This window comes from Pinus tabuliformis, chromosome 8 (genome assembly GCF_031772625.1).
Source record: "Pinus tabuliformis cultivar Carrire ecotype Pingquan chromosome 8, CPIR1, whole genome shotgun sequence".
Lineage (NCBI taxonomy): Eukaryota > Viridiplantae > Streptophyta > Pinopsida > Pinales > Pinaceae > Pinus > Pinus tabuliformis.
The window spans coordinates 1,592,957,677-1,592,985,570 of NC_142294.1; the positions used below are offsets into that span (position 1 = coordinate 1,592,957,677).

A 27,894-nucleotide genomic window follows, 5' to 3' on the forward strand; every position below is an offset into this window, starting at 1 on the left:
ACAAAAAAATCCCACCAAAAAAACTTCTAAAAAATCTCACTATAGACAATAATGTTATGTAAATATTAATATGTAAATGTTTTTTTTTGTAAGCTAGGGTGGTACTCTTTCTATTACTAGATCAAAAGAACATTACATCATTTCAAAAATGTTGCAGCCCGCCCACATGGGGAAACCGGGTGAGAATTCCATCTATAGTTTTTGATTGCTGCCCAAAAGTAGAAGGTCCACAGTCTGATAATTTTAGCCAAATAAACAAGGCAGTCCTGTGACTTCCTAATGCTACTAGTCTGCACTACTTTCTTTTCTCTATCTAAGACATGCAAAAAGCTGTAACCAAAAAAACTACTAGTATTCCTAAACATATCTCAAGTCAAGCAGTGTCCATATCTGGTTGCTGGTTTGCGCCTTTCTCTGTTTCTTGATGGTCTCCCTTCAGCATCTGTTGAATTGCATCTAGCTTCTCCTCTTGCTTCTCCATTGCAATGCGAATAAAGCTCAATTCTCTACGTATGTCAGGATTTCCTTGGGCCAACTCTACCATCTCCTTTGCCACTTGCTCCAGAGCCTTAGCCAGCAGCCCCTTCATCACCCAATAGATATGCAAAGACTGTTTGAACAATGACATTCGCCCCCTGGTATGACCAGGGTCATGAAGCAGAAACTCCCATTCTTCCATTTCTTCTGCAGATTGTTCCTGTAAGGACTCCTCTTCTAGGTACTGCATGATTCTTCTCACAGCTGGATTGGAGTTTCGCTGGTAAGCCCTTTCTGCCCTTCGAATCCTGTGATTCACTGTTCTTTTTGCCTTTTTGTCCTTATTCTTATCTTGCCTGGAGTTCTCGCCCTCTTCCTGCGTCTTCTTATTCTGATCTCGGCCTCTTTTCTACTCTGAGTCCACTCCTCTACCGGGGTCCTTCCAATATTAATATGTAAATGTTCTCAAAATTTTAAAATTGATTATTTTTTTCCTGGTATAAAAAGACTTATTAATTATATTTAATTCAGCAATTCCAATTCTTAAGAATAATATTTTGAACTTGTATTTTTGAATCTCGTAGAAACTTATATTTATATTTCATTTAGAAGTCCATTTCTTATCAATAATATTTTGAACTTGTATTTTTTAATCTCGTAGAAACTTATATTTATATTTAATCTAGCAAGTCCAATTCTTATAAATAATATTTTGAACTTGTATTTTCGAATCTCGTAGAACTTATAAAATATCTTGTCATGACTTATAAGTTAGAAAGTAAGCGTTTGGATTTTCATATTTATTTATTGGGAATCTATCACATGGATTAATAAATCTCTAATGAGATTTATTTTGGGATATTCAAAAAGATAATGATAATGGTTTGAAAGTTTACTATTGTTACAGGGTTTTAGTGTAATGAGAAATTTTAACATGGTATGATCGAGGTTTGTTGAGTCAAAAAGTTTTTGATTTTTATTTCAAAATCAATGGTATCAACTGGGAGCCATCATTCTTCCTAATCATAATTGCTAAAAGTTTCTTATTTCAACTTAAGGTGGATGAGGATTTGTTGACTTTATATTTTTATTTTTTTAATTGAGGACCTAGATTGATTCCCAAGGGAATATGCTCAACATATGCTTAGTGTTAATGCTTATCAATGGTTGTAATGTGTTACAAAGTTTGTTAGGTTGCATTGACTTTTAATAAATTTAATAAATTAAATTTTCCAAGTGGCTCCATGCCCACCAATTTTTTGGAGATTTGAAAATATTCCAATTCTATTAAGTTCATATTCTAATTAGACGGAGAAATTAATATAAGAAAATTTTATTTAGCAAAATGGTCGATTTTACAATAAGGTGTGTACTTCTCATTTTTTTTTCTTCTTCTTCTTCTTAAGTTAAATTATATTCATGCCAAGTAAGTTCCTATTCTAATTAGATGTGAACATTAATGGTTCACTGGGCCTAATGGTTAAGAACATGTATTTCCTCCTAACAAGTCACAGATTCAAAGGGGGTGGCCATTTTGACTTAGTAGTCAAATCACAATGCAAAGGTGGGTGGTCCATTTTGACTTAGCTATCAAATCAGTGGTTGGTGATCCATTTTTTTTATTTTTTATTTTATTTTGACTATTTCTGGATTTTTGCTTGTACTCCTTACACATGGGCCATGTTAATCTTGTCTGTATCAATTTTTTTTATACATATGGACCATTTCTCGATTTCTACTTGTCATCCTTGCCCAAGGGGTACGCTAATCTTCTCTGTATCGTTCCAATTTTATGGGATGTCTCCGAAGAAACAACAAAATGGTCCATTTTACAATAAGATGTGTAATTCCTTTTTGTGTAATTTTATAAATTTGGATCATTTATAAATTTTTCCTTGTCATCCTTGCACAGAGGCCATGCTAATCTTCTTTGTATCGTTCCAATTTACAATAAGATGTATAATTTCTTTTGGTGTAATTTTATAAGCAGGGGCGATGCTAATCTTCTATATATCATTCCAATTTTATCGGAGGTTTCCGAAGAAACAACAAAATGGTTCATTTCACAATAAGATGTATAATTCCTTCTTCTTTTTTCAAGTTAAAGTTGATCCATAATCTTTTTAGACATGGTTAATGAAGTAAATGTGTGTATTGATAAGACATTCTTCATATTGCAATCATTTTTTTTTTAGACTTTTAAAGTCTTCAACTATATCAACCACATTAATATTTTTAATGTGATTATAAACTTTTAAATTTTATAGCATTGAATTATATATATATATATAATTACTACACTACGATGCATGTTTTTACACCAAACAAAAAAAAATAAAAAAAAAAAAAAAAAAAAAAAAAATACTTATATTCTATAAAAATTAATATAATTAAATTACCACGGTCTTTGAGATAATTCTTCTTAAACATAAGAGATATGGTTAGGGTGCATGCAATATTATATTGCAAAGAACAGCCCACATTAGGTGGTGCCACACGACTGAAGTGAAGGAGAAATTGCATTGCCGTGGCGGCACAGTGTAGGCCAGGCTCGATCAGGACGCCATAGATTATCGATTTAATCCACGTGCCTTTTACGACACGTAATCCAGTGGAAGTATAGTTACAAAATGGTGGACATCAATCACAAGGGTTCATGGCGTCTGATTATATTTGTACAACCTACAGATAGCTGTTTGTTTTAGATTCTGGTTTAGACACCCTAGTCAGGTTAGTAATTACGTTAGTAATTTGAAATTTAAGTTATTCTTATTGGGAATTTTGATTTTATGTGATGTGTAAAGGTAAAAATTTGAATTTATAGTGTTATTTGTTTCCTAGGGTGATCTATGTAAATTTTTGAAATTTATTTTTTGGAGAGAAAAATATAATTTGGAAATTAATTACAAAGTTTAAATGATGAATAACTTAATATTAAAGAAAGTAAAACATGATAAAATGATTATTATAATTTTCAAATTAACTTTGATGTTAAGCTCTGGTTCATTTTATTCTCATGATGAACCACACTTGATAGTTAGTAAATTAGCTATTATAATTTATGATATGTCAAATTTATAGTTTCATTCACACACACGCATATATATAGCTAATTGGGTGTTAAAGTTTGGGGTAAAAATCACAATCAAATACTTAAAAAAAAAAAACATTTTATGGAATATCAAATCTAAGACCTTCTTCATTAAACTAAAATTTATGCTCTTATCACCAAAATCATTTAGTTTTTTTAGTATCATAAAATATATTGCTTAAACATTGAAATGGAAATTTTTTAATAGATATTATAATCTTAACTTGAATATTATAAATCTTTAAATAAACATTTAGAAATATTAAAACTAAATCATATGCTTCATATTTTATAATATCTAATCTCAACTACACTCCAAAATGAGAGTTAATTATTTGGACAAAATCTTCCACATCTAAGTAGATTTAAGAATGTCCTAAATAATGAAACTATTAATTAGAGAAAAATCTCTACCTCTCAATGGTCAAACTAATAACAAAAGTAACCTTTAGTATCATCAAGCAAATGAGAAGTAAGATTTACTCATTCCAACGCTCCTCCTTAATGAGTATTTAGCTTAAACTTTGTAAAATTGGGTCTTCCATGAAAATTAAGCCCTTTACAGTAAGCTTTACACCATAAATTGAAGAACCTCCTAATCAAGAAAGTTTGTATCTAGTCTATCTTGAAGCTTGTAACTTATGCCATTGCTATGTAAGCATCACCGAAATATACATGGTTACCTAACCATTTTAACCCTTTTTTAATATAATGTATTTCAAAGACATGGTTCATTAAACTTTTTGCTAAAACCCACTCAATTGTAAATAAAACTTATAATTTCTAAGCTTAATGTGCATTCTAGAGTTTACTACCAGTGTTCTCCACTTATAAAACATCTAGCCAACACAAGGCCCATTCCATGTGTTTAACAACTTTAAGATATAAGTTTCTACACTATAACAAATATATCTTATCAAAATTTTTAGAGATACATAATATAGTGGTATACAAAGTGTATGTCCATCAATGCCTGCTAGCGATATGTCATATATAGATTATGTATACAGATATAAGTACATATAATGAATATACTTCATGAAAAAGTGGGTATAATATTTTATTATATTTTACTAAAAGAAATGCATATATTTCAGATTTCATAAGTGAAACGAATATAAGCTTTTATTAGATTTTGGGCTAGGTACAAAAATCTTATACTATCCATTGTACAACTTAAAAAAATACTTAATCTTACATCAATACATTATATTCATCCTTATAGCCATGAAATGGTCTACATTTCAAGACTTTGGTAATATATAAATAATGTGATGCAGGAACATTCAGCTCAACAATATCATTGTATATTAGTAGACATAGGAGGTCTTGTATTTTCAAGGAAGTTGGTTTCCTATGTTTTGAATTAATGCAATTATTAAGGTTTTGAGTGATTTTAATGAGAGAAGCTAGAATAGGGATTTAATTGAGTATAGTGAAACATATTAGTAAATATTCTCGAATATAGGAGAACATGAGAGAATCAAGATAGTTGAGAGATTTGAGAGTTAATTGTAAATCTTAGATTAGGAGCTGATTCATGATTTTGTAGATTAGAGAAGATCCTTAGAGATAAGGAAAAGATTTTAGGGTTTTGTTGAGAAGATTATGGATCTAAACTAGGAATTGGTTGTAGAATCCCTTTTGTATAAATGTAAGCCTGAAAGGTATAGTCAAGGGTTGGTTCTCTTGTTAGCCAAGTCAAGTTAGTAGTTAGAGGTTTGAAATGTAAGCCTACACTACACCTTAATAATAAATAATGAGTGCTAAAAAAAGGAGCAAATCCTTAGCTCCACAGACCCCTTGGGTACCTTGATAATATCCATTGATGAAGCCTCTGGGATATGATTAATTATGCTATCCTTAGGGATTCCTCAATGGAGGTTATTAAGGTACCTGGGGTGTATATGGAGCTTGGGCTTTAATGCTTTTGGGTAATACTCATTATTTCTTACCGCGGTATCATTTAGGTTTTGGTAGTAACAATAGAGTTAATAGGTTCTTTGGATATTCAAGTAGCAATAAAAGAATAGGTGAGAAGAATGCAAGTCGAAGGGAACTCAAAGTTTTTAATGGATTGGGAAAATAGGAAAAGACAATTTTAAAACATGATTATGGAGTAGATTGTGGGAAGGATTGTAAGTTTAAGGTACAATATTTTATAGCACTATCCATGTGTTGTGTAATATTTCTTCAAAGTACCAATGCTAGGCTAGATATAAGATAAAAGTTTCAAAAGTAAATATATAGAATTTATAAATAACATCATAAGCCTGCTATAAATAGAATTTTTTATTAACATTTTTGTATAGTCATAAATTTTATTTATTATAATACACAAACATGACCATCTAATATCCACTAACACCATGGGAATTGTAACCAATGTCATTCAAAATAAACTCTAAAGCCTTTCTAATGTATCTATAAAAAATTCTCCAACCTTCCTACATGAATCTCACCATTCCAAATCAAACTCAAGTGTAAATAATCAACGATTGGATTCTCAAATGGCAAAAATGTAAATTCATGGTATATTTAAATACAATAATAATATACTAATGATTATTTACTAAGGAAAATTTATTTTATCTATAAACCAAAGTGTTCATGAACCTCAATTCACTATAATAACTATCATCTGAATGATTATACTAGCCAAGAACTGATCATACCTTTAGAGACAACAACACCACATAATTTAATTAAACTTATATTACACTCTATTGTTTAAAATCAGCTTGATATTAATATTGATTAATTGGTCATCCCATCGACATATTTGCATCTAGTCAAACAACTAAGTATCCCGCTATGGCTTCTATCAATGTCTCCAAATGAATATTACATTATTTTCACCTACAAATATAAGGACTACTCTGAATAATTACACGTATAAAATTGAATGAATTATTAAATAAGTAGATTAGATTTCGGTCTTAACGGTAAAATTCAAATAGTAATAATTAAAATAATTTCGAATAATTATGATTTGTTGTGTCATAATTGAATTTATTTATCATTAGTATTTTACCATTCTTTTAGAATTATCTTAATTGATACTTATATATAATTATTAATTATAGCGGGGAAGTGAAATTAGAATAATTAAGAGTAGTTTTTAAGTGTGGCTTTTAGGAAAAAATTTTAGTTTAGTTTCTAATTTATTTTTTCTAGAATTTAGCAAGGATTCATTGAAATCACAAACTTGATAGATGAAACCTTCACAATTCAAATTCCCCGAGGGTTTTTGGGGGTGCTCAATCCATATATGCACTCAAAAAACCACTTTAAATATGGTGAAAATGTGAAGTTGGATTACACTTTTTGCCTTTTTTTGAGAAAAAAATATCATTTTTAGAAGATCTTTAACTTTTAACAAGCCAAAGCAATTTCTTTATTTAGAATTTCATTTGACAATAAAAATGAAACTTGTTAGAAATTTTATTAGTTTTCTATTACATATTTTTTTGGATTTTTTTATTTACGTTTGATATGCAAATTAGCAATTGTTTGATTGTGTGTTCTTTAAAAATAAAGGGATTCATAACACATCATATTTTTTAGCACTAGTGTATTCTTTGTTAACTAGGACTTTTTGAAAGAAAAAACCATGTTGCCGCAATATAGATAGACTCTACTTCAATATCATTATGTTTAGGAAACCAACCGATGCACATCATAAATACTAGAATTTTTTGAATTGAACCAATATGAAAAACTGTAGATTTTGAAGTTGTTTAGTTGACCGTCAAATTTATCAACATATTAGTTATAAACTAAAAATATAAAAATTACCCATTATAGAACACGGATCAATGCAATAAATCATAAATTTTTCATATTTTTTTATATTGTATTTCGTAAGATACAAATTTTTTATTTCACTGAATCATAATGACCTATAGAAATATTTTGCCTTCTATTTTTTAGGAAATTAATTAAAATTATCCAATTTCTATGAAATTCCATAAAATTTATATCTATTGAAGGTAGATTCAATTATGCAAATTCTGGTTTTTGTTCCGAAAGTAAATTCTCCAAATCTAACAGAGTTTAAGCATTCCGAAAATAGGTTCCGAAAGGAAATTCTCCAAATTTGACAAGTTTAAGCATTTCAAAATTGGAAAAAAGTGACTAAAGCTAAGTTGTTACAGAGTTACAAATTTCGAAATTGGAAGAAGGTGATTAAAGTCAAGTTGTTGCAGAGCTGCAAGTTAAAACACTTCGGCCGAATTAAAATTATATTCCTTCGAACTTGTGTTTGTTGTCCATGCTGGTTAAAATAAATGGAAAAATAATTTGAGTTAAATGTTTGGCCAAAAATGTTTCGATATTTTTCGTCTGCCATGAAAATGAAATGATGTGACCCTCCGAAAAAACATTTCACCCTAAACGAAATAAATAAATGGAGCTAAAACTTTATTTTCACACAATTTCCTCGTTTGGAGTGAACTTTTAAAGTGAATCTTCTTCGCTCAATTTTTTGGAGTTAATTTTGAAAGTAAGTTTTTTGGGCTTCACTTTATGGAAAAATTTTTTTAGACTTAATTTTTAAAGTTAGCTTTTAAAGTGAGTCTTTTGTCCTAAATTTTTTTAAGTGAGATTTTTGAGCTTAATTTTTAAAGTAAATCTGTTGTATTAAATTTTTAAATTAAGATTTTTTAGGTTAAATTTTAAAGTAAGTTTTTTAGGCTTAATATTTAAAGTAAGTCTTTTACGTTGAATTTTGAAAGTGACTTTTTTGCCCTAAATTTTTTAAGTGAACTTTTTTGAAAGTAAAATTTTTTCATTAAATTTTTAAAGTGAGGTTTTTTTTAAAGTAACACTTTTGTGCTGAATTTTTAAAGTGAGTTTTTTTGTTTAAATTTTGAAAGAGAATTTTTTTTTAGGATTTTTTGAAATTGATTCTTTTCGGTTGCATTTTAAAAATCTACATAGATTGAATTATCACGGAATCAAAGAAATTGCAAGAGAAAATATGACATTGAGGTTTGTAGAGCTTACAGGAGAAACTATTACAAAAGAAGAAGGAAGAATATGCAAATATTGAAAGGGAAAATCAATCTCAACTAGAAGTTCAAGCAGGTATGTAAATGTAAATATTATAAATGATATTTAAAAATTTAACTACTGTATTGTGAAATTTAATTTTTATTTGATGAACTAATTTCGAAAATATTTTGCAATGTAAACATAGAGAGATATTCCTCATAACATTGATGATGAGATTGAAAATGTTGAAAAACAAATTGAAAAAGATAATGAACCATTGATTGATGATGTTGTTGAAGATGTTGAAAGAGATTCGAATGAAGAAAATGAATCAGAAATTCTATGTGAAAGAGAAAGTCATGAATTATTTTACTAAAAGAAATGTATTGGTCTTAAAAAATATGATCATTGTGGAAATTTTATTTTATTTCGCAACAAATATTCTATTGAAAACAAATCATTATTTTAAATTTAATACAGATGGTTAAAATTAAATAGTCATAATAATATTGATATAAACAAAGAAAGGTGTTAATCTCTATCATTTGTTTTCTAACAAACTAGAATTAATATTATTTTTTATTGTGTTTTAATTTTTAATTTTTATTTTAAAATCTTATTAAAAAACATTTTTACCTCACTATTTTATATTTATAAATAAATATAAATATATATATATATATATATATATATATATATATATATATTTATGTAACTACCTTTACTTTACTTTACTTTTATATTAATTTATTTATATTGACATATAAATATTAATACATATCCATGTCATTTAGTTAATTTTAGTAAACATGTTGTGATTCTATTATTATTAATTTAATAAGACAGACTTACGACATCTATAGATTTTAACTGTGTTGTAGCTTGCTTGAGTTGTGACTCACAGTGTGAAATAAGCTGCCATTCATTGACGTAACAAAATGTTCTTTCGAAAAAAGGAAAAAGAAGTTCAATTTTCAAATTTCAGTGGGTCCAAAACCTTAAAAAATGTGCATTTAAAGTAAACGATTAAGACTACAAATGAACAATCTCAACACCAAATCAAGCCAAATCAATTCAAATGAAAGTTCACGTGAATGATATTGGTAAACGTCACTGTATCGGAGATAACATAACACCAACTTTGGAGATGATATACCACCAACTAAGAACCCACAAGATACGATACAATGTTGATAATAACATATGTTAAAGGAAAAATCAAGTTGGCAATATCTACCGAACATCAAGATATAAAATTAAGTGATATCTATATCCATACAATCAATTTAGACAATTAGACAATATTTGAGTTGTTTGTAGTGTGATTTTTTGGATTTTTGTGTCGAGTTTTCATCTAAAAAGTTAAGGTGAAATCTTGATTTGTGTTATTAAAACTGGTTTTTTGACTGTATATATGAATTCAATACCCTGAAAATTTTCTAGAGGAGTTTGAATGTGCAAGGATTCCCATCAAACTTGTGATTTCAATAAATTCCTCTCCGATTTTAGATAAATTATACCAGAAAAAACCACTAAAAAACTTCCAAAAAATCTCCCTATAGACACCGCTATTATGTGAATATTAATATCTAAATGTTCTCTAAATATTAAAAATTTAAAAATTAATTATCTTTTTCCTTACCTAAAAAAATACTTATCATTTATATTTAATTTAGCAAGTCCAATTCTTATAAATAATATTTTGAACTTGTATTTTTGTTTGAATCTCGTAGAAACTTGTATTTATATTTCATTTAGCAAGTCCAATTCTTATAAATAATATTTTGAACTTGTATTTTTGAATCTCGTAAGAGCTTATAAAATATCTGGTCATCACTTATAAGTTAGAAAGCAGCCGTTGGATTTTCATATTTATTCATTGGGAATCTATTATATGGATTAATTTTCACGGGATTCATTTTGGGATACTCAAAAAATAATGGAAGTTATTAATGTTGGAATGTTTTGGTGTAATGGAAAATTTTAATATGGTATGATTCAAGCTTGTTGAGTTAAAAGTTTTTTGACTTTTATTTAAAAATTAATGGTGTTAACTGGGAGTCATCATTCCTCCTAATCATGAAGGCTTCCTATTTCAACTTAAGGTGGACGAGGACTTGTTGATTTTTTATTTTTATTTTTTAAATTGAGGATCAAGATTGATTCTCAAGGGAATATGCTCAACATATGCTTAGTGTGAATGCTTATCAATGGTTGTAATGTGTTAGAAAGTTTGTTAGGTTGCATCGAATTTTAATAAATTTAAAAAATTAGATTTTCCAAGTGGCTCCATGCCCACCAATTTCCTAGGTATTTGAGATTATTCCAATTCTAATAAGTTCATATTCTAATTAGACGGAGAAATTAATATAAGAAAATTTTATTTAGAAAAATGGTCAATTTTACAATAAGATGTGTAATTCTTTCTTTTCTCTCAAGTTAAATTATATTCATGCCAAGTGGCTCACCATCCACCAATTTACTAGGGATTTGAGATTATTCCAATTCAAATAAGTTCCTATTCTAACTAGATGGGGAAATTAATGGTTCACTGGGCCTAATGGTTAAGAGCGTGTGATTCCTCTTAACAAGTCACACATTCAAAACCAAAAGCGGTAGAGTATGTATGCCTTTGTAGACTTAGCACTCAAATCACTGCGCAGAGGTGGCCATTTTGACTTAGCAATGAAATCAGAGCAGGGAAATGGGCGGTCCATTTTGACTTGGCCGTCAAATCACTGCGCGAAGGTTGGTGGTCCATTTTTTTTATTTTGACTATTTCTCGATTTGTGCTTGTCATCCTTGCGCATGAGCCATGTTAATCTTCTCTGTATCATTTTTTTATTATAAATTTGGACCATTTCTTGATTTTTGGGTATCATCCTTGCGCAAGGGCCATGATAATCTTCTCTGTATCGTTCCAATTTTATCAGATTTCTCCGACGAAACAACAAAATGGTCGATCTTACAATAAGACGTGTAATTCTTTTTTGTGTAATTTTATACCATTTATCGATTTTTCCCTGCGCACAGGCCATGCTAATCTTCTTTGTATCATTCCAATTTTATCTCATGTCTCCAAACAAAAAACAAAATGGTCATTTTACAATAAGACGTGTAATTCATTTTGGAGTAATTTTATAAATTTGGACCATTTCTTGATTTCTAGGTGTCATCCTTGGGTAAGGGTGACGCTAATCTTATATGTATCGCTCCAATTTTATTGAATGTCTTCAAAGAAACAACAAAATGGTTCATTTTGCAATAATATGTTTAATTCCTTTTTTTCTCAAGTTAAAACTAAATCATATGCTTCATATTTTATAATAGCTAATCTCAACTACACTCCAAAATGAGAGTTAATTATTTAGACAAAATCTTCCACATATAAGAAGATTTAAGAATGTCCTAAATAATCAAACTATTAATTAGAGATAGAGCTCTACCTCTCAATGGTCAAACTAATAACAAAAATAACCTTTAGTATCATCAAGCATGTGAGAAGTAGGAGTTACTCATTCCAATGCTCCTCCTTAATGAGTATTTAGCTTAAACTTTGTAAAATTGGGTCTTCCATGAAAATTAAGCCCTTTACAGTAAGCTTTCCACCATGAATTGAAGAAACTCCTAATCAAGAAAGTATATATCTAGTGTAGCTTGAAACTTAAAACTTGTGTCATTGTTAGTAAGCATCACTAAAATATACATGGTTACCTAACCATTATAACCCTATTTTAATAGGAAGTCTCTCAAGGACATGGTTCATTAAACTTCTAGCTAAAATCCACTCAATTATAAATAAAACTTATAATTTATAGGCTTAATGTGCATTCTAGAGTTTACTACCAATGTTCTCCACTTATAAAACATCTAGCCAACACAAGGCCCATTCCATGTGTTTAACAACTTTAGGATATAAGTTTCTACACTATAACAAATATAACTTATCCAAATTTTTAGAGATACATAATATAGTGGTATACAAAGTGTATGTCCATCGACATCTTGTAGTGATATGCCATATATAGGTTACGTATATAGATATGAGTACATATAATGAATATACTCCATGAAAAAGTGGGTACAAAATTTTATTATATTTTACTAAAAGGAATGCATATATTTCAAATTTCATAAGTGTAACCAATATAAGCTTTTATTAGTGTTTAAACCTACACTACACCTTAATAATAAATAATGAGTGCTACAAAAAAGAAGCAAATCCCTAGCTCCACAGACCCCTCGGATACCTTGATAAGATCCATTGATGAAGCCTCTCGGATATGATTAATTATCCTGTTGTTAGGGATTCCTTGATGGAGCTTATTAAAGTACCTAGGGTGTATATGGATCTTGGGCTTTATTTCTTTTATGTAATACTCATTATTTCTTACCAAGGTATCATTTAAGTTTTGGTAGTAACAATAGAGATAATATGCTCTTTGGATATTCAAGTAGCAACAAAAAAATAGGTTAGAAGAATCCAAGTCGAAGTGGACTCAAAGTTTTTAATGGATTGGGAAAATAGGAAAAGACAATTTCAAAACATGATTATGGAGTAGATTGTGGGAAGGATTGTAAGTTTAAGGTAAAATATTTTATAGCACTATCCATGTGCTGTGTAATATTTCTTCAAAGTGCCAATGCTAGGCCATATATAAGATAAAATTTTCAAGAGTAAATATATAGGATTTATAAATAACATCACAGACCCACTATAAATATAATTTTTTATTGACATTTTCGTATAGTCATCAATTTTATCTATTATAATACACAAACATCACCATCTAATATCCACTAAGACCATGGGAATTGTCACAAATTTCATTCAAAATAAACTTTAAATCCTCTCTAACATATCTATAAGAAAAGATGAATCCTTCCTCCATGAATCTCACCATTCCACATCAAACTTTAGTGCAAATGATCAATGATGATAATATAATAATGGTTATTCACTAAAGAAAAATTATTTCATCTATAAACCAAAGTGTTCATGATCCTCCATTCACTGTAATGACTATCATCTTGAATGATCATACTAGCTAGTAACTGATCATACCTTTAGGGACAACAACAATACCACATAATTTAATTAAACTTATATTACACTCTATTGTTTAAAATCAACTTGATATTAATATTGATTAATTGGTCATCCCATCGACATATTTGCATCTAGTCAAACATCTAAGTACCCAACTATGGCTTTTATCAATTATGTATTAAAATATTCTAGACACAAATTGTATCCAAGTGAATATTACATTATTTTCACCTACAAATATAAGGACTTATGGTCTAACATTCATTGAATTTTTTTTCTTAAGGTGCAATTATAAAAAATAAAACACATTTCTTACTTACAACTATACCATGCCATACCAAGGAGACTCACAAAATATTTTTATATTGATTTCAGCTTCTTATAGTAAACTATATAGTATCATTGAGGTGCCCGAAGTTTCGGGGGAAAACTTCACTCATCTTATGTGACAAAAAACTATATTGTAGATATCAAGAATGTTATACCATGATTAAATAGATCAAGAATTTGAACTTTAGGAGATGTAAGGAAATTGTGAAATATTATATATATATATATATATATATATATATATATATATATATATATATATATATATATATATATATATATATAGAGAGAGAGAGAGAGAGAGAGAGAGAGAGAGAGAGAGAGAGAGAGGAATAATAAGCTATTTGTATATATCTTTTAAATATAGAGAGAAAATTCAAATAAGAATAATCAAAATAATTTTGAATGATTATGAGTGTTATATTTATGACCAAAAATCTAATCTAATTATTTAACATTTCATTCAATTTTACTTTTATAATTATTTTAATTTGACTTTCCATCTACATAATTAATAATTAACATTGGTAATCATTCTTAATTCTTATAATTCTTATAATTTTACTTTCCCCCACTATATATATATATATATATATATATATATATATCATTTTTTTCATTTATAATCAATAATTAACAAACAAAAAAATATGTATTTTTTAACATCTATACTCATTCACAATTTCCTTACATCTTAGGGCTAGATTCTTCATCTATGTAATCATGATCTAGCACTCTTCTTATCTATAATATAAATTCCTATTCCTAAAGATGACAGAAGTGTTAGACCCAAACTTCCCAACACCTTAATGATACTACATAGTTTAGCAGAAAAAGCTCACATAAACATAATTGGGAATGTGAAAACCTACATCCTAATATTTTTTTATTCATATAATATTTCCATATAATCATGTAAAAAATCAATAAGAGATAATTGTACACATGATTTGAAGCTTTATGGTTTGTGCTTTCTAGAGACATGCAGAGACTAAGCATCTTCATTTGATATTGGTTGAAACTTCAACATGCTTGTCCAATATTATTTTTGGAGATTATATACTTTGTCATTGAATTGTTAGAGTAGTCAATTAAAATGAAGATTTTGTCACATATGAGCTCATTGGTTTCAATATGGTTTATTTTACAAACCCAATGAAATTTAAAAGATAAAATTATCTTCATCATGTTGATTACTAGAAAACGACCTATCTAACAAATGTCATGTGCCATGCATTATGAACATGAATGCACATCACAATATGAAAAAATCTGAAAGTTTGAAAAAGGGCTTCTTCTCAACCAAATGCGTAAATTGTTACTAAGGTCATAGAAATGTAGTTACATGATGGTAAAGGAGTGGCATCCATGAAAATTTTCATATTGTTTATTTTAATCCCAATGGCACCTCAATGATCATTAAAACAAAAAAAGGCTACAACTACCAAAATAATGGTCATAAACACTGATCATTCTTTGACATCTGTATTATGATAGACTATATTAGAAAACTACAAGGTGACTCAAATTGTATACTCTTCATTTCACTACAATTCTTAGTACTTTTTGATTTTTCACTTACATTCATCTATATTTTTAGCATTCTTAGGGATTGAACTATGATCTTTCCATAAATAAAAAAACATGACCCCCCTACAATCCTAGGATATGTGATACTTGCTTGATTAAATGTAAAGAAAAATCAATGCATGGTTATTCAATAAAAATGAGACATGCACTAATTTGGTAACTACATCATCAAAATCTTTAAATGAATTAAAGGGTGGCTTTCTCTCCACATTCTTCCCTATGAAATTAGTTCTACTTGCCAAATGATGGTTGTAAGCTAATCTACCAAATGCCTTAGTCACACCTCTACATAGCTATTTATTCACTAATCTATAATTTTTCTTCTTTTGTGATGAATTTATTTTCACAGTGCATATAGTTATCTACATAGCAACATAATAATTGAATCTACACATAATGGAGTGAATTATACTGCAATGGTTATTGAGCTCTATATATAAACACAAGGCCATATGTATCACCTTGAATAGGCACACACCACTATTTAAATTGAATTTTTAATTCACAACAAGCTAGTTTTTCTAATGATAAGCAACACTACAGGAACTCGACAACAAAATGGTATAAACAGTCTCACCTACATAGATCCTACCTATGTACAAAATATTACTATTGAAATTCCCTAATCTTGAACCCTTCTCATGAGAGAGTTTTTTTTACTGTACATAGAGCTTCTTCATACATAGAAACTATGTTGATATAAATGCATAAAAGTGTGTCTCAAAATAAATACAGTATCTTAAAATACAAAGAAATTATTAAGATAATAGTTCAACTACACATGAAAAGGTAATAAGTAGTTGGAGAGAAATTTTCACATCTAACAAAATCTAACAACCTCTAATCAAACTGTTTAGGTAAGAAAAGGCCATAGCTCATGATGACCAAACTTATAACAAACACAACCTTTTATTGGAGTTAGTAATTCTAACACTCTTATCATGTTATTGGAAGATACTACGAAAATTCAATCCAATTATATTCTTATCATGTTATTGGAAGATATTAAGAAAATTCAATCCAATTATAATATTTATGCTATGTTACTTGATCATATATAATGTTGGACTTGCTCGTACAAATATTAAAGTGATAATTTGAAAAATAAGTTATCATAAAATGTAATAAATTTTCTATTGAACAAATTGAAGTGATAGATTCTCCACTCTCAAAGTTTAGATACATCTTTTCAACTTTAACGCTTTGCATAAAACTTTACATATATGCAAAATTCTCTAGTAGGAAATTTGTCAATTCACTACAATGTTGACAATTATGAGATTAGTGCAAACTTGACATACATCTTTTCAACTCTAACCCTTTGCATATAACTTTACATATATGCAAAATTTTGTAAGAATAAATTTGTCAATTCACTACAATGTTAACAGTTATAATATTAGTGCATAATTTTCAAATAAATAATTTATTAGTTTAATGTTTTTAACATATATAAAATTTTATAAAATTAAAATTTTTATTTTAAAAATGGCTCTGAATAAAATGATTTTCATTTTAATAATATAAAAATGTTCAATTGGAATAAAAAGAAAGAAAAAAAAAAAAAAAAAAAAAAACATTTTTTTTATCTTTCAAAATTTTATCCAAAATGTTTCGAAAAGATAAAAAACTGATTTTATTCTTCAAAATCTTACCTGAGATGCTGAAATGAAAAATTAGTTACCAAAGGCTTAAACATTTCCCAAGAAAAACAATAACTTTAACGTTCCAACCCTACATATAAAATTACATGAAAGTGTAGAAAATGATCATGGCGTTGAATCCATTATCGAGAGTACTCTCGAGATTTCCAACCCCACATATAAGGTTAAGGTTATATAGGAGTGTAGAAAATGATCACGACGTTGAGTTGAATCCATTATTAACACTAGGAGGACTCTCCACATTGAGTCCATTATTGAAAGGTCGCCTAAATTCACGGATCTGTTCGGTGGCCCACTGTCTTTTTAATAAGGATGGATATATACACACTGTGTATACCCTTCCAGGCATTCGCAGATACCTTCCCTGTTCTGATAATAGAATTTAGCCCCATTTGAGTTTCGTCGTTTTAGGAATCCTCAGATTGTGCTCTTTTTCGCCCGGTCGACATTTATTCAGTTTTAGATCTTGACCAGCAAGCCGCCGGTTAAAATTAGGGTTACAGCGCTCGGTTTCTTCGGTGGATTCATTATGTAATATGGGTACGAATCTCAGCAGAAGATCAGGGCCGAGAGCTTAGATATGCACAGGCAAGAAAACATGAAGCCTCCTTGCAGGGTTTTCCCTTCCCGAGTCCAAGACCAGTATGTCGGCAGTTCGAAACCAATGGGGTTTGAATTGCTGTATCGTCAGGGCGATTCAGAGGATTTTTACCACGAGTTTTCTTTAACAATAGTTTGGCCCAAGTCCGTAGAAGCGAATTGGGTTCGTAGGTGTGTTGTACCTCTAATGTCTTTTGTTTGTCTTCCTCCTCCATAATTACATTTTTATGGAGGTTTGGAATGGATTATTCGGGTATCCAAAGGGCAAACAAACAAAAGACTAGTGGGCAACAGGCATACGGTGAAGACCAGGCATTATTCTCTTATTCATATTACAGACCAGGCATTATTCTCTTATTCATATTACATGTTTTGCAGCACATTTTGTTCGTTACATTCATATCATCCCTCTATTTTTGTAATCCTTTATATAAATACCAGTGATCAGTTTTAATATGAGTAGCGTCAGATTCGGTTCTTTTCATTTCTGTGCTTTAGATTCTGATTGACGATGTCTGAAATTATGAAATTCTTGTTAAACTAGAGATAACCATTAAATTTAATGAGTTGAATGTATATTTTAAGTGTGGGTTATTTTTGGGAGAAATGAATAACGAATCACATTTTATGGTTTGTATGGTTTATTTTTTGAACAAATGAATATATGTTTTGAGCTCATGTTTGAAACCATTTATTGTAGTTTATCTCAAAAGTATGAATCACACTTTATAAATAATGAATCACATTTTATGATTTGAAATGTTTTAAAAAAAACATTAGACGAATCTAGAAAGAGAATTTTTTTTTTTGACATATGAAATTCAAACTATAAAAGCTAAAAGAAACTCAAATCACAAAATCCTCGAACCATGAAATTCTAATGAACGTTGTATGAATTCAATTGCATGTATGAGATTTCGTGTCTTTTTCTCTGAAATAGCAGAGATGGTATTGGGATCATTGAAAACTTATTGAAGAATGAAACTATTTCCAATTTTTTGTTTCTATTTACAGTAATATCTAGTATTGGGAAGGTGTTAGAACGCTCGAAAAACAACAGCGAGGTGTATAAGTGACAGAAAAATTCAGCAACCTGTGAAAAATCAGCAATCAGCACGCGAGGGAGCGAGAATACCAATGACATAGCCAGTGTTTTAGGTTTTTTATTCTTTAAATACGAATTGCCTTTTGTTTTGACCCAAAGAAAGTGAATGGATTCGCTGAGTTCACGTGGACTGTATGCGTGCACTCGTGATTCACAAAGACGATTCGTCATTTTTGTATATTTAAATGATCTTCCATGAAGCTTTCGGAAACGCATCTCTGTGTTAATGTCATTGATGCGACTGTTTCGACGATTATCATAATAATGGGGCAAAGTGCCGCGTAACTTTTGGGGATGTTTACAATTTCTTAACCTTTTTTTTTCTTGGTGTAGAAAGGTGGTACAAATGAATTTTAAATTTCAAGATTTTGTTTTTGGAAGTTTTATTCTTTCGATCTTTATTCATATAAATTATTAATTAAAAAAATAAAACGCTATAATTTATTACACATAATTAATGTTGTGGATGGAGGAGAAAAACATAAGAGTCTTCCCTTCTAGTGATTGGTAATAGAAGGAATAGCTTATTACATTATAAAAATGATAATTTTTTAATTAGTATATTTGGATAAAATTATTTGATATTAATGCTGAGAGAACTTATGTTTTATATTAAATATTTTTTTGGATGAAATTATTTATAGATTTTGAAGTCCACTTATTTGGAATCATATACTTTGGTTCATTGTCAAGATATAGCTGGATAGCTGAATTTAATGTTAAGAGAGTTTATGTTTTAGTTTGTTAATTTGCATTTATGAACAAATAATTTACATAAAAATTGTCCTTATAAAACCTTGAAACAAGATATTTATAGTGTAAGGAATGAAGGTAATATCTATACTTCAACTCTAGAAGTACAATTAACCAAACTATTATTTTGTGCAATGATTCAAATTCTAGCTTGTATGGCTAGATGATGATCTTATTTTAGCTAATTAGATACAAAAGAAACTCCAAAGGTATGACCAAAAATTTATTTAGTACTAAGTTATTCAAGCTTTGTAGTTCTCAAGAACTAATAATTTGCAATTGTGTAATCAAGTGCCCAAATTCCAACTAGATCAACTCTATTGAGAGGCTTGACAACAATGTCGTGGATTATGTGATATCTTATATCCCAGTTTCATAGCAAATAGTAAATCTTTACCTCCTAAGTGACCATGAGGCTCACTCTAATCATATGCCTTTAACCTTAACTCTAACCTTTTCCATGCCTAAAATCTCCGTGCAAGAGAATTGTGAGAATCAAGGGTGCTTCTTTTTGACAAAGATAAAAGTTATATCTTCCTAAAGTAATTAAATAAGTATTTACACCTTTTGAGGATAATATTAAAAACATATATATAACTTTACTAAGTCCCTCTCTCCTTCCATCAACATGTTCTATATCAAGGTGTCATTCAAAAAGAACAATAAAACGACCAAACCTTGGTATGATATTGATTGTAAAATTACTAGAAAAGCAATTAGGATGGTTTTGTTGAATTTTTAAAGCTTGATCATTTAAAGAGTTATAAAACTCATTAAAAGGACGAAAAGGTATTATATAACTATTGATGGATATCATAGGAATTTTTGGAGGAAAATTCTAGTTGCCAAATTTGCTAAAGAAAAAAAAGTTGATTACCTTTAAGAATTGAAATTTCTAGCTTAAAAATCATTATGAATCCCCTAATGCCATGACCACCATTTTGAATACTCATAGAAGATGAAATCTTTTCTCTAGAAGACATTGTGTCTACGATTAAGTAGGTTGCAATTAGGAAAGCTAAGGATATTGTTGGCTAGCAATGATTTTTTTAAATAGGACAGCTTATCCTTATCCCTTACATACATAAGCTCTTCAATTTGGAAGTTAAGTGATTCTTCCATAAGACTTGAATGTAAATTCTGGTTACACCTGTCTTTAAAAGTGGGGATAAAAACATTCTCTCTCATTATAGGAACATTATGATTAGCCACATTTTAGCTAAGCTATAGTGAATTATTTTGGAACACAAGATTATCCCATGGTTAGAAATCCAGGATAAAAGTGCTAAAGGCTAAAATGGGCTTAGGACATAACATGTAATCAAGGCTTTAGTCAACTATGGGTGGCCTTCTTAATCTTAAGATCGTTGCGGGGGAGTGTCACAATAATAAAATGATATTTTTCTGTTGTTCATTTATTTTAGAAAATATTTTGATACCATTCATACAACAAACTTGTGGAAGAGGGTGGAAAGCATAGTGACTGCTCTAAAGTGAAGGATTGTTACAAGTGACAATGTCATATGAAAATGTTATTTCCATGTTTAAGACCACTAAGGGTTCGTTAAAAAAAATTAATTGCAATATAATGATCAAGAAAGGGCGTCCCATATCCCTTACCCCTTTTGGCATATACATTGATAAGCTAGAAGAGTGTTTGGAAGATGTAGGCTCTCTTGACTCCATGCTCACAAGTATTATCTTAACTCTTCCCCTTTATGACAGAGATATTATTCTTTTGGTTATGAGTCATTAAAATCTTGGGAAGAAATAGGAATCCTCCAATATTTTTATTGCATGGTTACTATGACTATTAATATCAACACAACAAAAGTCATGATATTAAATCCAGAAAGATTGCAAATGATACTTTCATATGAGGAAGTTCCTTATAAAAATATCTTGGAACTCATACACATCACAAACTCAGTTAGAATTATAACATTGTTGAAAGTGTTGAAAATAACAACAAGAAATGCTAAAAATAGCACTGTTATAAATAACAGTTTAGCCAGTGTTGCTCTTAGCAACAATGGATGGAAAAATGGAACTGCTAAATATAGCATTCTATAAATAGAATTTCAGGATACCTTCCTATTTTAGTCAGTCCCTAAACTAAAATAGTGAAGTAAAATTTGAATTTGATCTTAGCGGCTATTTGTAAAATAATTAACTAATTCATCTTGAGTTAATTAGTTAAGGAAAATCAAACATGAAGTATATGTGGGGACATGCAACAATTTATCCATGAATTTAAGAATTTATCCATCAGTTAAAGAGATAAGGATGAGTTGTAATATTGAGTTGTAATTAGTTGGCTCAGTTAACTGAGTCAAGTCCAGTTAGATTAATTCAAACAGTTTGTTGAATTAATGTAAGTTCAGTTCGTTAATGCTTGCATGCATGTAACTACTTCACTTAAAATAACTTAATATTCTCTCATAAATAACTCATGCATGTCAATTCAGATAGAGAGAAAGTTGAGATTAGATGGAGGGGCAGTGTACTATCAGTTGCTAGAATATTCCATTGTGAATATTCCTTTCATGCATAAGGAATTCTTTCCTTGAGGATTGCACAGTTACTTCTTTAGGTTTAGTGAGTGCGTTGAGGCCAATTCACACATGTGACATCATTGGACCCCAAGAAAAATTGCACAAGGAAATAAGAGGCTTGGAGAGCTTGAGGAGGACATAAATAATGTCTATTCAGTTTGTGAGCTGTATTGTTTGATTGCAGAGAGAGCAGGATAGCTGGAGAGGTGATTTTTTTTGTAACTTGAACAAGATTTCCATGTGTATGATAATACAGAGTTGGGGTTTTAGGCTGAGGCTTTCCCTGAGTTATTTCTTCTGTGTTATGTGTGATTAATTTCTCATTCCCAGTTATATGTGTTCTCTTGATCTTGCTCAATTCGATTAAGCTTCTGCAAAGTGTTGTAGAAGTAGATCTTGTATTGTGTTTTAGTATATTGCATAATCTGTTGATCTATAGTGGGAATTTCTACATGGTATCAGAGGAAAGGTGATCAAGGCGAAGAACAATATAGAAGAAGGAGAAGTTCGAAGTTTGGTTCCTGAATATAGAAATCAAGTTCTTATCACATATCTATTTCACCTATGGCGTTCATTTGTTTAAGATTCGAGTATGCCCTTGATGGCAGCTCGAATTATATAGCTTGGAAGGATAGCATGGAGGCAGTATTAGAGGATAACGGTGTAAAGGACTTCATTGATCAAGAAGTCCCCAAGCCGATTGATGCTACTCAACTGGTGGAATGGAAGAAATGTGTGGCTACAGTAAGGAGAATACTATTGGAGGGACTTCTGGATCACATGTCTCCAGCCTCCATGGGAAGGAGACTCCATTTTCAACGTGGAAAACATTGAAAGATTTATATCAGAACAACAACGATAAGAGGAAGCTGGCGCTGAAAGACAAGCTTCGTAATATCAAGTGCGAAAAGGGCGACACGATCTCTACATATCTGAACAAGATCACCAGCTGTAGGGATGAGCTTGGAAGTGTAAGGATCACTATCGCTAATGATGACATGGTGAGTCTTGCACTCCTTAGTCTTCTTAAGAGCTAGCACAACTACCAAGACTCAGTTAATGGAAGAGAAAAACTGCCAGATTGGAAATGACTTTGGTTGGATTTGATGCAGGAGGAAATAAGAAGAAGCACCAGAGATGGATCCTCATCAAAGCAAGATGATGAGGAAAATATAGCCTTAGCGAGTAAGGCAATGAAAGGGAAAGGGAAGGCATCCCATTCTAAATCCAGTTCTTCCCATGGTGGGAAGAAGATTGTCAAACTGAAAGTGTGATGCTTTCATTATCATGAAGTGGGCCATTATGTTACGAATTTTCAACAAAAGAAATCAACGAAGGGTTCCTCGAAGGGATCTGATGGTGAGGCACTCGCCTCACAGTTTGAGCTGGATTTCTCGATTATTGCATGCATGGTTTCATCCATGGTGGGATGTGTGTGGTACCTGGACAATAGAGCTTCATTCCACATGTCAGGTGATAAGAATCTTTTCAGTACCTTGGAGGAGAAGGATTTCCAGATGCAGATAAAGATGGGCGATGATGGAAAATACCATGTTTCAGGTGAAGTTACGATTGTGTTTCAAAGGGAGCATGGAGCTCCCCTCACTCTAACTGTTGTAAAGTATGTACCAGGTTTGAAGAAGAATCTTGTGCCTGTCGCTATGCTAGAAGATAAAGGCTATGATGTTGTCTTTAGTAAAGGAAAGGTATTCCTGAGGCATATCAGTACTGGACAGACAAAGCAAATAGGGATTCGAGTCAAGAATCTCTACAAGATGGAGGTAAACGACTGTGCTGCTTTGAGTTCCAACGCTGAGATGGTGCAGAGCTAAGATATTGGTGAGCTATGGCATAGAATACTGGGCCACTTGCACCATGGAGCCCTGAAGATCATGCAAAAGAGTTCTACCAGATTACCCAAGGGAAAACTCGAGTAGACGAGTACATGAAAATGTTGTACATTGGGTAAGTATGCGAAATATTCCTTTTCGGATTGAGATAGAGCTGGAGTAATTCCGGATTGAGTTCACTCAGATGTTTGTGGACCATTCTCTACATCCTCCACCGCTAAACAAAGTTACTATGTTATTTTTATTAATGATTTTTCTCGTAGATGGTAGATCTACTTTATGCAAAAGAAGGATCAGACCTTCTTGAGGTTTTGTGAGTTTAAAACCTTGGTAGGGAAAGAATATGGAAAGAAAATAAAAGCCTTACATAGCAACAATGGTGGAGAGTATCTCTCCCAATAGTTTAAAGAATTATGCACTGCAGAAGGTATTAGACGGGAATTGACGGCACCCCACAACCCACAACAGAATGGGGTGAATGAAAGGAAGAATAGATTGATTGTGGGATCAGCTCGAGTGATGTTGCATGACCAAAGCCTACCACAACATTTGTGGGATGAAGCATGCAATACAACAGTATACTTGCAGAACAGAAGTGCGCACCATATACTAGGGATGAAGACACCTACGAAGGCATATTCTGGGAAGCAAGCTGATGTAAGTCACTTTCGAATATTTGGATCATTAGTTTAGTGTCATGTGACCAAGGATGCTAGAAAGAAGCTAGACCCAACAACTGAGTTGGGAATACTTGTGGGGTACACGGATACACCCCACAACTATCGAGTGTACCTTCCTTCCACTCAGAGGATAATGGTATGCAGGGATCTGAAGTTTGATGAGCAGAAATCCATGCACTTATCACTTGAGAGGGAGCTTGAGTTGCATGCCGATGAGGAACCTTAGTTCCTAAGGAGGGCGAGCCTCAGATTGATGCGGAGAAACCACATCTAGAGGATCTGGGAGTGGACACATCCACTCATGATGAGACTTCCAGAGATGGGTGGAAATGCTCAGAGGAAGCTAATAAGTTGATGCTAGATGCACGGGAGAATGTGGGATGGCCATCTTTTCAGCACAAATAGAGGAGGTCACCCGAGCGGTACACTGGGTACATGGCCCTGGTTGGGGAGTGTGTAGATATCGAACCTTCTTCATTCGAGGAGGCAGTGTAGAAACCAGTTTGGGTTGATGCAATGGTAGAGGCGTACGAATCTATCATTTGGAACAATGTGTGGGATGTTGTCCCAAGGCCTCAGGGCAAGTCAGTGGTGATTTTCAAATGGCTTTATAAGGTAAAGCAGGCAGTTGATGGCAGTGTTGAGAAACATAAGGTAAGGTTTGTTGCCCGGGATTACTCACAGGTCGAGGACATCGACTACAATTAGACTTTTTCTCCCGTAGCAAGGTACTCATTGATTAGATCGATATTGGCACTATCAGCTCAAATGGGGTGGAAGATCCACTAGATGGATGTGAAGACAACATTCCTCAATGGGAATATTTAGGAGGAGGTGTACATTGAGTAGCTAGAGGGTTTCGAAACCTTCGATCATCAGTCACATGTGTGCAAACACGAGAGGGCTCTGTTTGGGCTGAAGCAAGCAACCCGAGCTTGGTACACCAAGATCAACAACTATTTCACTGGTTTGGGCTTCACCAAGAGTGAAGCAGATGCAAACCTTTACCACATCATGGTAGAAGGTAAGCCATTGATCATTGTTCTTTATGTCGATGATTTGATTTTGATAGGTGATGATCAGTTGATACAGTCTTGCAAGGAGGACCTTGCAAGAGAATTCGAGATGAAGGACATGGGCCTGATGCACTAGTTTCTAGACATGGAGGTGTGGTAGAAAAATGGGGAAGTATTTGTGTCTCAAGGCAAGTATGCCAATGAGATACTCAGGCGCTTTCACATGGAGAAGTGTAAGCCCATGCAGACTCCTCTAGATGGGAACTGGAGGAAGGAGGATGCTACTTCAGGTGAGGTAGTATCTGCTACTATTTATCAGCAACTGCTGGGTTCACTTATATATCTGGTGAACACATGACCTAACTTGTGCTTTTTAGTGAACCAGTTGAGTCAACCTATGGTTCAACCTACCAAGCTGTTTCGGAAGGCAGCGAAGCATGTGCTGAGATACCTTAGAGGCATATCTAAGTTTCAATTGTGGTACAGATAGACAGAAGGAGTGAAGCTTTAGGGCTTCACAGATGCGGATTGGGCATGGAGTCCATCAAACCGGAAGAGCACTTCTGGAGGAATCTTCAACCTTGGTTCAGCTGCAGTTTCCTAGTACATCAGGAAGCAAAGATCAGTTGAACTTAGATCAGCAGAGGCTAAATACATGGCTGTTGTTCAGGGTAGATGTGAGGCCATTTGGATGTGGAAGATTCTAGTGGGATTGTTTGGTCAGATGATGGCTCCTACAATGATCTACTGTGATAACTAGAGTTGTATCAAACTCTATGAGAATCCAATTTTTCATGACAGGTCCAAGCATATTGATATCCAGTATCACCATCTTCGAGACTGTGTGGTCAAGAGGATAATGTTGTTGTTGTATGTTTCAACCGAGGAACAGGATGCAGATATCTTGATTTAGGTATTATCAAGATGCAAGTTCAAGTTCCACAGAGATAGGATTGGGGTTACTAATAATCCCTTTCTTGTTGAGAGGGAGTGTTGAAAATAGCAACAATAAATGCTAAAAATAGAACTGCTAAAGATAGCACTGTTATAAATAGCAATTTAGCCAATGTTGATCTTACCGATAATGGATGGAAAAATGGAAGTCCTAAAAATAGCATTCTATAAATAGCATTTAAGGATACCTTACTATTTTAGTCAGTCCCTAAACTAAAATACTGAAGTAAAATTCGAATTTCATCTTAGCAGCTGTTTGTAAAATAATTAATTAATTCATCTTGAGTTAATTAGTTAAGGAAAATCAAACATGAAGTCTGTGTAGGGACATGCAACAATTTCTCCATTAATTGAGGAATTTATCCATCAGTTAAAGAGATAAGGATGAGTTGTAATTAGTTGGCTCAGTTAACTGAGTCAAGTCTAGTTAGATTAGTTGAAACAATTATTTGAATTAATGTAATTTCAGTTAGTTAATGCTTGCATGCATGTAACTACTGTACTTCAGATAACTACGTATTCTCTCATAAATAACTCATGTATGTCAGTTCAGACAGAGACCCAGTTGAGATCAAATGGAGGGGTAGTGTACTATGAGTTGCTAGAATATTCCATTGTGAATATTCCTTACATGCAGAAGGAATTATTTCCTTGAGGATTGTTCAGTTACTTCTTTAGGTTTAGTGAGTGTGATGAGGCCAATTCACACGTGTGGCATCATTGGACCCCAATAAAAATTGTGCAAGGAAATAGGAGGCTTAGAGGGCTTGAGGAGGACATATACAGTGTCTATTCAGTCTGTGAGTTGTATTGTCTGATTGTAGAGAGAGCAGGATAGCTGGAGAGCTGATTCTTTTTGTAACTTGAACAAGATTTCCACTTGTATGATAATACAGAGTTGGGGTTTTAGGCTGACGCTTTCCCCAGGGCAATTCCTCTACGTTATGTGTGATTAATTTCTCATTCCAAGTTATATGTGTTCTCTTGATCTTCCTCAATTTGATTAAGCTTCTGTAAAGTGTTGTAGGAGTAGATCTTGTATTGTGTTTTAGTATATTGCATAATCTGTTGATCTAGAGTAGGAATTTCTGTAGAAATGATAAATGAGGGATGAAAATATTATTGTTGGATTAAAAAAATTGTGCAAGCTAATAGATATTTGGATATGGGAAAAAATGGAAATC

At 31.6% G+C, this 27,894-nt stretch overlaps 3 non-coding genes and 3 pseudogenes across 3 annotated transcripts; all 6 read right to left on the reverse strand.

The window, feature by feature from the left end:
* Nucleotides 1–2,187: 2,187 nt before the first annotated feature.
* On the reverse strand, nucleotides 2,188–2,290 carry LOC149242141 (U6 spliceosomal RNA). The gene has a single exon (XR_016246787.1). It is a non-coding gene; the product is annotated as a U6 spliceosomal RNA (small nuclear RNA).
* A 53-nt stretch (nucleotides 2,291–2,343) lies between these two features.
* On the reverse strand, nucleotides 2,344–2,441 carry LOC149242142 (U6 spliceosomal RNA; annotated as a pseudogene).
* An 8,886-nt stretch (nucleotides 2,442–11,327) lies between these two features.
* Nucleotides 11,328–11,402, reverse strand: LOC149242143 (U6 spliceosomal RNA; annotated as a pseudogene).
* A 7-nt stretch (nucleotides 11,403–11,409) lies between these two features.
* Nucleotides 11,410–11,512, reverse strand: LOC149242144 (U6 spliceosomal RNA). Its single transcript, XR_016246780.1, has one exon. It is a non-coding gene; the product is annotated as a U6 spliceosomal RNA (small nuclear RNA).
* A 45-nt stretch (nucleotides 11,513–11,557) lies between these two features.
* LOC149242145 (U6 spliceosomal RNA) lies at nucleotides 11,558–11,654 on the reverse strand (annotated as a pseudogene).
* Nucleotides 11,655–11,703: 49 nt separating this feature from the next.
* Nucleotides 11,704–11,809, reverse strand: LOC149242146 (U6 spliceosomal RNA). Its single transcript, XR_016246816.1, has one exon. It is a non-coding gene; the product is annotated as a U6 spliceosomal RNA (small nuclear RNA).
* Nucleotides 11,810–27,894: the final 16,085 nt, after the last annotated feature.